This window comes from Pelophylax lessonae, assembly GCF_965119305.1.
Source record: "Pelophylax lessonae genome assembly, chromosome: 3".
Taxonomy (NCBI): domain Eukaryota; kingdom Metazoa; phylum Chordata; class Amphibia; order Anura; family Ranidae; genus Pelophylax; species Pelophylax lessonae.
In genome coordinates this window covers 45985095-45998752 of record NC_138770.1, presented here as the reverse complement: position 1 = coordinate 45998752, position 13658 = coordinate 45985095, and positions in this window count along the sequence as shown.

Below are 13658 nucleotides of genomic sequence, written 5' to 3'. Positions count from 1 at the left end.
CACCTGTACAAGATGTAAAAGACCAGTTTCTCTCCTGCTAAAGAACTAGCAACCCCAAAAGGTTCAAAGTGAAGAAATGTCATCAGCACACCAAGGATTCCTCAAAAGGGTCCAAAGCTTTTTTCCCTGGTCACATAATAGATACGTAGCAACGTTTCGGAGCCACCCAGGGCCCCTTCATCAGGCAAGTGACAAAGTGCAGTGTGAATCAACAAGTATTTAACAGAGAGAGAGAGAGTGAGAAAGCAAGAATGAAAATAGCCATGAAGGTCAGATAAAAAAGCAAATAGAGAAAACATGGGAAAGAAAACAAAAGAAAAGTGAAAAATTTAAAAAAAAAGGGGGGGGGGGGGTAAGGAAAGGGAAAAAAAAAGAAAAAAGACGAGTACCTACAAGGAATAAAGGGGAAAAAAAAAAAGATATAAATAAAGGGAGAGGAAAAAAAAACAGAAAATAGAACTTAGAATGAGGTAAAAAATAATAATAAAAATAAATATAGAAATAAAGATAAAATTTAAAAATGAATAAATAAACAAAAAATAAAATGAAAACAAACACAAATAAAATAAATATTACAAAAAATAAATAAAAAATAAAATATGAAACAAGAAAATCACGAAAAGAAACAACAGAATGAAAAAAAATGCAAAAATGAAAAAAGCTGAAAAAAAAAATGAAAAAATGAAGAGAGAGGAACTAAGAGGGGAAAAAGAAGAACAAAGGAGAGAGGAAGGAAAAAGGAAGAGGGAAAAAATGGGGAGAAAGGGAGAGAACTAACTAGAAAGTAAGCAACAACATGATTAGATGAAGGATAGACCAATGAAACAGAAAAGGAAAAGAGGAAAGGAACAGGAAAAGAAAAGAAGAAAGAAGAGGGAGAAAAGGAAAACAGCATAAAAAAGGGGGGAGGGGGGGAGAGAGGGCTAGGGAGTGGCCGGAAAGGAAAATGAAAGAGATAGTCAATACACACAATGTACAAAGGAGATCCTGAAATGTATCAAATACCAAAATTATCTCTCATCAAGGAAGCAGGTGAAAGACAAATTTGAGTTGAGGCCCTTGGGTTTTACGGTATTCAGTGCATAAATCCAGTAGGCCTCCCTACGTAGGAGGAGACAGTCACGGTCACCGCCTCTAACGGAATGGTCCATATGCTCTATTACCATACCTCTTAGCTTATATACCTGGTGTTTCCTGGTAATAAAATTAGCAGCCACAGGTTTGGAAAGGTGAATGGGAAGGCCCTTTGCTACCTTGGCAAAAGTAGTCCTAATGTCCCTCCTGTGTCTTTGAAATCTCAGTTTAAAGGTTGAGGGCACAACTTAATTGTTAAACACGAATATTCTTTGGAAAAAGAAGCTTTCCACCACATGCCTTCTGCCCCCTCTAAACCCCATGTGCTAATATGCAACGTCTTACAAAGATAAAACAATTTGTGCAACCTGTCCTCTCTATCCTGCCATTTACTAGGACATACATGGCCTCCCATGAACATTAGACAGGGGTCTAAAGGTTTGTGTCTGAGAAGTGATAAAACCTTCATATGAATGATCATGAAATACACATTGCCAATAGTTTCTTCTAATACGATTGTCTATAACTTCACAAGACATGCTAAAAGGCTATGGTGGACCATATTGCTTGAGGTCATTGTAGCCATATTAGTGCACTTGCGACAGAGACAATTGAGTACTGTCCGTGATACTTTTTTTATTTGCACTAACATACAATTTTTCAGGACAAGCTTTCGGGGTATGTCCCCTTCATCAAGATCCAAGCAGTACTGATTCACAAAATGTTTAGCAGAATGGTAAAAAAAACACAAAATCTCTAAGCCAAATAAAAAAAAAAAAGAGAAAACCAAACAAACATAAACAAATTTAACTGGCAATGGTAATAAAACTAGCATAGTTAGTGAGATAAGACAGAGGGAGAGCTGAAGACGGGGTAAGGTGGAGGGAATAGTCACAGAGGGGGGTCGTAAAACTGAGTGAGGAAACCCATATCTAAATTTAAGCCGTTATTTTTTGTGTCAAAAAGAAGTATCATTCTTAATTCAAAAGTTTTCCTTTCCTGGATAGTTCTGAAATTCCCTTTAAGAACTAAAACATTGAGGTCTTCTATAGTGTGGTCAGGTTGTGAAAAATGATGTCCAACAGGTGTGCAGAAACTATCTTCTTTATGTTCCTTGATGGTATGCCTGTGCAAATTCATCCTCGCTTGCAACTTCTGTCCTGTTTCACCTACATAAGATCCTTTGCTACATCTTTTGCATTGGATGAGATACACAACATTACTGGAGGCGCAGTTGTATGATCCCGTTATATTAAAGGTCCCATTTGTGTGTGTGACACTTTTAGAAAGATTGATCTGGTTGCACAGTTTGCAGCGTTTTTTTATGGCAGGGTTTGCTCCCATTATTTGTGACTTCATAATCAAAATGAAGTTTTATGCTGATTAGTTTATGTCTGAGGTTGGGTGGTTATCTGAAAGCCAGTATTGGAGGTTGTTGGAATATTCCTTTCAGAGTTTCATCTTCTGTTATGATGGGTTTCGGAGCTCCTATACCCAGGGTGGGTATGGGGAAAAATCAAGAGAGCAGCCTAAAAACATCAAATGAGGATAAATGTAACCGGTCAAAATTAAGAGGTTTGTATACCAATGCCAGAAGCCTGGCCAACAAGATGGGAGAGCTGGAGCTGCTGATGTTTGAGGAGGACTTAGATTTTGTGGGAATAACTGAGACTTGGTTTGACAGCTCTCATGATTGGATGGCGTCCATTTAGGGATATTCCCTTATCGCAGAGATAGAGAAGGTAAAAAAGGGGGAGGGGTATGTCTGTATATTAAGAACAGTATACAGGTAAATATGAGGGATGATATTAATAATGGAGCTATGGGTGAGGCAGAATCCCCATGGGTAGAGCTTCAAAGGGAAGGCACGGTGGGGAAGGTAATATTGGGCGTATGCTATAGGCCCCCCAACCTGAGGGAGGAGGGGGAGGCGGACCTAATTTTACAGATAGGATTGGCAGCAAGGACGGGAAAAGTCATTATAATGGGGGACTTTAATTATCCAGATATAGACTGGGCAGAAGGAACCACACACTCAGCCAAGGCTAGGCAGTTCCTAAATGTTTTGCAGGACAATTTCATGGGTCAGATGGTGAATGCACCGACGAGAAAAGATGCGGTACTTGACCTGCTGATTACCAACAATTCAGACCTGATCACGGATATAGAAATACGGGACAACTTAGGAAACAGTGACCATAGGTCAATAAGTTTCAGTATTAATTACAGTTATAGGAAGCAGAGGGGTAATATAAGGACGCTGAATTTCAAAAGAGCCAATTTCCCAAAACTGCGCTCGCTGCTAGAAAATATCAATTGGGATAGAACCCTGGGAACAAAGAACACGGAGGAAAAATGGGAGTGCTTCAAGAGCATACTTAACAAGGGGATTGACCAGTGCATTCCAAAGGGAAATAAATTTAAAAGAGCAAAATTAAAACCTGGGTGGCTAAACCCCAACATAAAAATGCATATTAGTGCTAAAGAAAAGGCCTTCAAAAAATACAAGACTGAGGGGTCATTGGCAGCATTTAATCATTACAAAGAGTGTAATAAGAAATGTAAAGGCGAAATCAGGGCGGCTAAAATAGAACATGAGAGACATATAGCGGAGGAGAGTAAAAAGAACCCCAAGAAATTCTTTAAGTATATAAATAGTAAGAAAGCAAGGCCAGAACACATTGGCCCCATAAAAGATGATAAAGGTAATATGGCCACTGAGGACAAAGAAAAGGCGGAAGTGTTAAATCATTTCTTCTCTTCAGTCTTCACAAAAGAATCGGGGGGCTACACGAACCTAGCTTGTAAGGCCGAACTAAATAATACACCTCAGGACGTACCGCCATGGCTAACAGAAGATAGACTTAGAACTAAACTAGAGAAACTTAACATAAATAAATCACTGGGACCGGATGGCTTGCACCCGAGGGTTCTTAAAGAGCTCAGCCAGGTGATTGCCAGACCATTATTCTTGATCTTTAAGTATAGTTTACAGATGGGTATGTTGCCAGCTGATTGGAAAAAAGCCAACGTGGTACCAATATTTGAAAAGGGGCCGAGGTTTATCCCGGGGAACTATAGGCCGATCAGCCTAACATCTGTAGTCTGCAAGATTTTGGAGGGGATATTAAGGGACCATATACAAGACTTTAGTAATGAAAATGGTATTATTAGTAGCAATCAGCATGGATTTATGAAAAATCGTTCTTGCCAAACCAATCTATTAACCTTCTACGATGAAGTGAGCTGCCACCTAGATAAAGGTAAGCCGGTGGATGTGGTGTATCTGGACTTTGCAAAGGCCTTTGACACCGTTCCCCACAAATGCTTACTGTACAAACTAAGGAAGGTAGGTATGGACCATAAGGTGAGTACCTGGATAGAGAACTGGCTCCAGGGGAGAGTCCAGAGGGTGATGATTAATGGGGAGTACTCGGATTGGGCGGGTGTGGAAAGTGGGGTCCCCTAGGGTTCGGTCCTGGGACCAATCCTGTTTAATTTATTCATAAATGATCTAGAGGAGGGGATATCTAGTACAATCTCGGTATTTGCAGATGATACTAAACTAGGCATGCCAATATCTTCTATGCAGGATGTGGAAACCTTACAAGCAGACCTGAACAAAATAACGGGGTGGGCAACTACATGGCAGATGAGGTTTAATGTTGAAAAAAGTAAAGTAATGCACTTGGGGGCCAAAAACCAGAAAGAAAGCTACTCACTAGGGGGGGAACCTCTGGGTGAGTCTAAGATGGAAAAAGACTTGGGGGTACTGGTAGACAACAGGCTTGGCAGTGGCATGCAATGCCAAGCCGCTGCAAGTAAAGCCAACAAAATACTGTGATGTATAAAAAAGGGGATTCACTCCAGAAATAAAGAGATTATTCTCCCTCTCTACAAGACTCTGGTCCAGCCACATCTGGAGTATGCTGTCCAGTTCTGGGCACCGGTCCTCAGGAAGGATGTGCTGGAATTGGAAAGAGTCCAGAGAAGGGCAACAAAAATAATTAGGGGGATGGAGGACATCAGCTATGAGGAAAGGCTACAAGCACTGAACTTATTCTCTCTGGAGAAGAGAAGATTGAGGGGGGATATGATATCAATGTACAAATACTGTACTGGCGACCCTGGCATAAGGAACAAACTATTCAGAGCAAGAGAATACAATAAGACGCGTGGCCACTCACTAAAACTAGAGGAAAGGCGGTTTAACCTTAAAATGCGTAAGGGGTTCTTCACTGTAAGAGCGGTAAGAATGTGGAATTCTCTTCCACAAGCAGTCGTATCAGCAGGGAGCATTGATAGTTTCAAAAAACTGTTAGATGGTCACCTTAGAGACCACAACATACAGGGGTATACAATGTACGGTTAAAAGCAAACACACACACACACATCATAGGTTGAACTGGATGGACTGTTGTCTTTTTTCAACCTCACTAACTATGTAACTATGTAACTATGGGTTGTAAATCTTTGATTATCTTTCCTATCCCTTCTAGTGCTGGATTGTATGTGGTGACTAGAGGTACACGGTTATTTGTTTTTTTTTCTCTTTGTATTGGAGAAGATTTTCTCTTTGGGTTTTCAAGGCTGTGTTTATGCTGGTGTTGATGGTTTTGTTTTTGTAACCTTTCTTACGGAAGGAGTTTTCTAGTGTTCTGAGATGTTTATCTCTGTCTTCTGGGTCTGAACATATTCGGTGGTATCTGATGGCCTGGCTGTGTATGATGGCCCAGGGGTGAAAACCCCATATTGTAATATTAATGGTGGTGGTACCATTGGATCCATTTTAGAAGGTTATTTCTTCTGTGTTTGAGGTCACATGACTTCTTTGTTATACTTCCACTACAATTGTGTGGTTGCATGAAAATGACAAACCACCAGCAGAAAAGAAGAAGAACCTGGGTCTTAAATTTTCCTTCTACAGCTAGGGAAATTCATCCTAAAAATATATACATGAGCAGAGGTCTTCATCAAAGAATGGTGCCAATATTATCAACGGTATTCGGTTATAATAATACAAGAAAAAAAAGTTTGCCTTTCGCCATCCTGGCATGGAGCAGCTGTACAAAATGTTCTCAGTAAAAGACCAGTTTCTCTCCTGTTAAGGAACTAGGAACCCCAGCAAGTCCAGGGAACCACTTAATAGTAAAAAAAAATATGTACTTTGGGAAAAAGAGCTCACCATAGCATGCCTTCTGCCTCATCTATACCCTGTGCAGTAATATGCAACCTCTCACAAAGGTAAACCAATTATTTGTGCAGCCTGCCCTCTCTGTTTCACAATCAACTAGAAAGTGTCTGCCCTCCCATGAACATTCATAGGCAGTTTGAAGGTTTGTGTTCGAGAGCTGGTAGAACCACTCTCCGTGGTCATTCATATGAACGACCATGGTGCACACATTATGTATAGTCTCTTCTGATCGTCTATTATTTCACTAAACATGTGACTTTACCAGGCAATGGTGGTTTGTTGGAATTTAGTATGCATAAACCATCTGTATTGTGATATTAAAGGCTACTCATATCATGGGTTCCATTTTAGAAGGTTTTTTGTTCTTGCTGTGTTTAATGCAAGAGGTCACCGTGACTTCTTTGTGATACTTCCACAACAATTGTTCGGCTGCATGAAAGTGACAAGCCAACTAAACACCTGGGCCATAAACCGTATTTTAAAGCTGGGGCAGGTCAACCTAAAAATAATACAAGAGAAGAGCTCTTCATCTAAGAATGTAGCCAGTCTTATCAATAGTATTCAGTTATAACAATACAAAACAGAAAATGGAGGGGAAAAAATTCTGTCTGTGTTACATCCACCAAAGTTTTGTATTAAAGCTTACGGTAATTCTGGCCAAATGCCACTTCCTTTACTCCTCTTTGCACAAAGATAGAGGAGCAGTAGAGGGGCATCAGCACCACCAGAACAAATAATGTTCTAAAATGGATCCCATGGGACAAAGTGACCTTTAAAACTACAATACTGGTGGCTTCTGCACACAAAATTCCAATGAACCATTACTGGAACAAAGAAAGAGTGTCCATTTGTGACCATGACAGAATTCTTATCCAAGACCTAATGAGGGGTCATTTGTTTACTTTTTATCTCCTTCAGAGTTGGTTCCGTTCACTGCACTACAAACACAAACTGCTTAAGAGTAGACCTGTCTTTAGATATTTCTTTTATGATAAATCCTCAATACCACAAAACCCCACAATAATCACAATATTCACAAGTGTATGTGCTATGGTGCATGACAACACCCTATAAGTGCTGGTGCATAAAATTCAATAGCCAGCAAACCTATGTCCTTAATGATCCTTTATTTCTTCAGGCAGAACATGTAATACAAAGTTATCATTTCTTGCAGTTGTGTGCTTCTGCAGAATCCAGCCTTAAAGGGGTTGTAAACCCAGATGGTATCTTTAGTTCTTTAGGTTGGACATACTAGGTCTGAGGTGTGGTGATGGAGGTGGGATTGGGTGGTTGTGTTACACATGCTTGGACCCTGGATCACCAGTATGTAGGCAGGCGCAGTCTTTACTCCAACTGTAGGTGGTAATTGACCAAAGCAGCAATGCAGAAGGGGGAAGGAAGTCATGAGGAATTTGATTCCTCTATGAGTTTCTGCGGTCACCAGAGGAGCAGCTGTCCGATTGGATGCTGGCACCCCATCGCACCCACGTTGGGTTAGGGCAGTGTCGATTTAAGACTCTGGCCCCTCAGGTTTGGCACGCTTTGAGTGAAAGGCTACTGTAGAAACAGGTTCTCCATTTGGCAGGGACAGCGCAAAGTGGCAGGGAAAGGTTCCTGAGTAGTAGTAGTCAAAGTGTGGGGACTACGCTATCTCTACTTAGGAAGCCTCCCATTTAGGAATGGGCCTGCCAGCCTGCATTCCCACTCCTCACTGCAGAAGCTGTCGGCATAATATCAAGGTCACTGTCAGGATTATTGGGGAGATTAAATAAAAGAAAAATGGAATTATAAAGGCCATGTATATTCAGTCCTATATAGAGAGTCTGAACAGTATAGCAACCATCTTGTATGAGATCATGGAAAGTTCATGTTCTTTTGAACAAAATGTCTCTTGCAAAAAGGTCTTGTATCTTCAGCAGATATTTCTGTAAGTCTTTAAATCGTAAATAATGGGACTTTCTGACATTTCACCTGATATAAGCCTAGCCAGGATGGCACCAGATTTTAAGGGGGGTGATGTCTTCTTGATTGTCTGTATTTTACAATGAACAATAAGTTCAGTATATTATTTTTAAAGGTTCATTTAAAAATACGTTTTAGAAAACATCATGTGTAAGATGTATATTAACGATAATACATTGTATTTTTATTATTGAACTTGGAATTTATATAATGTTGAATAGATATATATATATTAGAATATTTCTTTTACGTGTAAGCACTTATGTGTCTTGAAACGAATTACTTAATTTTAAGGCATGTAAAGGGAGAATTTATGTAAGAATTTCTTTAGCCTTGGCTAGGTAATATAAATCCTACAAGCCAGACACAAAGTCTGACAGCATATGACAGAATTCAAGTAATTTAAGGCTTTTCACTAGCCAGAGGTTGTAAAGGATATCAGTTAATAGTGGTACTATTGTATAATATATACTGAATCTAACAGTAATAAAATACTGCCCCCTTTGGCGACTACTACTAAATGTAGTCTTTGGGTAAATCAGTCATTTCCAATAAATATATATATGGTATTAATAATATATCCTTATTAAATGGCATTATCAGGTCCAATCCTTACCTAAATACAGGATGGAGATATTAGATGGACATATATGTACTATGAGAGTATGGACAGGTTTTTATGTTGTTTTTATGATTATTCTTAATTGGAGAATCATATAATTTTAATATCCAAAATACTGGATGATTAGTAGGTGTTCCCAATGACCTCACCAGTTAATGGATAAAATATCCCAACCAATGGGGATAAAGTTCCTCCTTCTGGGTTCAGCTTATGGTAATTTTACTGTCCTTTTGTTCAATACAATATAAAAAGGGAAACCCAGATGTAATAGAGACACATTATGACAACATTCATTACACTTACAACACACACGCTATTCACATCCATACATATACTCATCTATACATACTCCATCTTGCTCCATCATTTATCTGAAACTTTGAAGGACGCCAAACAAAACTCCTCCCTAACTGGCCACCATTTTGGGAAGGCAGCCATCTTAAGAACTCTGGTAACGACCATTTTAAGCTAGCAGCCATCTTAAGTGTGGTAAATATACCTTGCTGTTTATTTGATTATTATTCACTATATTGTTTATTTCCTTCCTTATATGTTTTATATTTCATATTTAAGGGTAACGAGATTACAGTCCCAGCCGTATGAACCATATTAAATTTTTCTCTAAAAACTGATTTTTGTTTTTATACATTTTTATTAATATCAGATTTAGCACAATATTAGCGTATTAGTTTCCCGTTTTGCATAGCCTATTCTCACTCCAACTGCAGCGGAGTGACTGTTGACTGCGCAATTCGCAAACAATTGTGGTCTGATTATATAGAACACTTATCTATGGTTTCTACTATACCTGGGGAAAACGTAATCTTGCTTTCTTTTTACTTTCATCATTGAGCTACATATCACATTGCATTTATCGTTTTAAGTTTGTATTTTATGTAAAGTTATCTCTTTGTGTTACCTTAAGTCTAATCATTTATTGTGAATACATTTCTTGTGAATAAATATTCTTATATATTCCCTACTGTAGACTGTTTTCACTAAGATTGGTATATGCTGTTAAAAATAAATTAATCGATTAAAAATAATTTGTTACATATTGATTTATGGAAATACGTTGAGATTCTCCTACCTTACAGATCTTTGCTTATTTACATAAATAGAGACACTGTTATATTCAGAGCAGTATAAATATTCTGACATCACGATCCTTTGCTACTGGTTGTAAGAGGCTCCAGTCGGCTGTGCCTACCCGCCAGGCCAGATTGTACATTGTTGGAATATAATTTATTGTTCTCATCCATCCCGGCCTCTGACTGTATTCTTTGCCGTCGGCGCACCATGCTTCACCCTAACCCCAAGTATATCTCCAGGACCTCGCACCCTCAGGCTTCTGGCAGCTTACTTTGGATTTGAAACTGTCCTGAATCTGGTGGACCTCCTGGACCAGTGCATCTGTGGCAGCTTGTGTTTTGTGGCTATGGTGTCTCTGGTTCCACGTGGTACAATGCTTAGGTATCAAGCAAGCCCAATGTGAGAGGTAGAGGTTAGTAGGTAATGAGAAGGTTCTGCAGATTAAAGTGGTGGTCAGGCTAAAGGCCGTGTTCGAAATAGACTTCTCAGCTGTCACGATACTTCAGGAAAGTTGTTTATTTTCTTAAAGTAAAGCAAAACATACAAAACAGAACAAAACAGAAGGGTGTCACGCATCAAATGGAGAGAGAGAGGTGTTACGTGTCTTCAGAGTGTAGGATGTTCTTTTCTCATCTCTGCTTGATCTGTAGATACAGTTGTCTTTAATACTATATGTAAATATGATGTCAGCAAAAAGTGTGTCCCAAGAAGGTAGTAATTCTAAATATAAAAGTAACACCCACTCTTGCATATAAGGGTTGAGTCTATAGTAAGACACATAACCCACCCAACATACTGACATAAGGTTCAAAAATAAATATACACACAGTAAAATGGCTTTCCTGTCCTTGAAAGAGACATACAGAAATAACCTTCAAATTAACATCATTACATTATGACATTTATATATATTTCAGAGACTTTTATCATTTAAACTCTAAATCTCTAACAGGCCGGGCAAATCTGCCTTTTTTATTCCAGATTGGCTGTACTATATGACCACAGCACATGGTGGAACCAGTTGAGTGGCTGATAGAGCCTTCCTCTTCCCCCTCTTTCCAGATGAAGAGCAGCCAATTTTCTGCAACTGCTGCCAATGCACCCTCTTTTGCCTCCTCCTCTTCCTCTTCTGCTAATTCCTTCATAGTCCTGCAAACTGGTAATGAGGAGTCGGTGGAACTATTTCATCCCACAATCACTTGCTGCAGGAGGATGATCTTAGTCAGGCATCATGACATCATATTGAGGATGAGTAAGACAATGCTATGACCATAGAGGGAGCAGCAAGAGGCATTTATGCTCAAGCAGCTGGAGCTGACAGCAATAAAATGTCTGCGACTGCCACTGACTGGAGAGGAAGAAAGTTCTGAGCCCGAACAGCACCAACGGACAATTTTATCCAGCTTCAGAAATAGCTAGCAGAGGAGAGCACAACTGTCCTAATCCTTTAGGCAGCACTGCCTACAAGTACACATTACTGCTAAGCCCAGAACTGGTCCACAGAGTTCTGCTTTGTGTGACTTTTTAACATATCTGCTGCCAGCAGCACTGTTGTAGTCCTCAGCCTCTGTCTGAAGCATAATATTTGTGGTAAAAGTACAAGCTATTTTGGTACCACATGCATGAGGAAACAAATAATCCTACACCACAGAGCTTGGTGGGTGCAGCACCTCAGAAAACAAGCAACAGGCCCATATTCATATTCTTCCTTGTTCCTCACGTTCTGCATCTCTACTCCTCCACAGCATCCTTAGCAGTTAGATCGGCAGACAAAATGTCCCCAAATCACTCCAATGCCCAGAATCCTAAGGCCAGCTTGGTAAAACTTCTGGCGTTGCACCTGTTCCCAGTCCAGCTTGTGAGATAAGCCTCTGGATGGCCTGTGCTACATCACAATGGAATTATTTTGTCCAGAAGGTTATCCCTGCCCTTCACCAGCATGTAGAAATTAATGTGTTGCTGGACCATGCTGTCAACAGCGGAGTTCACATGACCATTGTAACGTGGAATAGTAAGCATGGGAAGGGATGATATGTATCCTTCACAGTACACTGGGTCAACCTTCTAGTGGCTGGGAAGCATACAGAACTGGGAGCTATGCTGAAGCTGATGGCAATGCCACATGTCTTGTTTAATAGTGCAGTCACCTGTATCCCCTTCTCCTCAATGGCCTTTTTCGCTGACGCCTTGGAATCAGCAGTTACCCCCTCCACCCCAAGCACCCCAGAGCATATGCAACATCCCAAGCATACTGCCATGCTGTGTTTCAGCTTATATGCTTGTGAGACAGGAGACCCACTGGGCCAGATTTGCTAGCAGATCTCCAGGCCTAGGTTCAGAGGTAGCTGACCCTATGCCCTCTTCAGCTAAGCAAGTTCATGTGTGAAGAAAATCACACATTTTTGGTTGTCCCCAAAAAAGTAACAGGGGAAATCTTCCAATGGGGACATTAGTTCTGGTGGCTGGGGGTCCCCAAGAAATTTTCTTAATTTTCAGTAATTTCTTCTCACTTTCTGTTTGGCTATGAGACAGGAAGTGAAGGTAAATCTCCACAATGGGACCCAAATGGCATACAAAAAAAATCGAACAGGGATTATAACCCTCCCTTACTCTATCTAAAACAGAAAAAAGTTTGGATCATAGTTCTACTTTAAGGTACGGCTTATACAGTTTTCTCTTAGTCCCCCTGCAAAGCTCTACAAATCCTGCCAGTAAGTCCACCTAATGCATCTTCCTGTGGTGGTGTGGCAACAACGCTGCACTGCTCCTAAGTTCAGAGCAAAGTTGTCACCCTCATGGAGTCTGTGCTTGCTTACACTACAGTGGAAGGAGAAGATATTGTAAGTGGTGTGGCCATCATCATTGGTACTGAAGAGTCATAAGCCTGTACCTTGTCAATCAGTACCTGGTCCCACCTAGGCCACCTAGACCTTTCTAGATTGACAGCAATGCCTTTGTTGCTGAACCCTCTGACAGTGAGTTGCAGTTTCTTGGAGTGGGGGGGGCAAGTGAGACACAAATAAAGGAGGATTTGGCTCAGTCAGAGGAGGTACAGGAAGTTTTTAGTTTACTTTATGAGGGTTGTGCATCACACAATAAATGGGTTCTTGTCTAGACTGTCATACAAGAGCCTTTTATTGTAATTTAGACTTTAACCACTTCTGGACCGGAAGATTTTCCCCCTTAATGACCAGGTCATTTTTTGCGATATTGCACTACGTTACTTTAACGGACAATTGCGTGGTCGTGAAACGCTGTACCCAAATAAAATTGATGTTCTTTTTTTTCCCACAAATAGAGCTTTCTTTTGGTGGTATTTGATCACCTCTGTGATTTTTATTTTTTTGCGCTATAAACAAAAAAGCGACAATTCTGAAAAAAAAAACAATATTTTTCACTTTCTGCTATAAAAAATTCCCCAAAAAAATTAAAAATCTAAATTTTTCATCGTTTTAGGCCAATTTGTATTCTGCTACATTTTTTTGGTAAAAAAAAATCACAATAAGCGTATTTTGATTGGTTTGCACAAAAGTTATCATGTCTACAAACTAGGGGAAAGAATGATGTAATTTTTATTTATTTTTAATAGTAATGGTGGCCAACAGTGATTTTTGGCGGCACTGCGACATTGCAGTGGACAGATCGGACCCCTAACTGACATTTTGGACACTTTTGGGGGTACCAGTGACATTACTACAGTAATCAGTGCTAAAA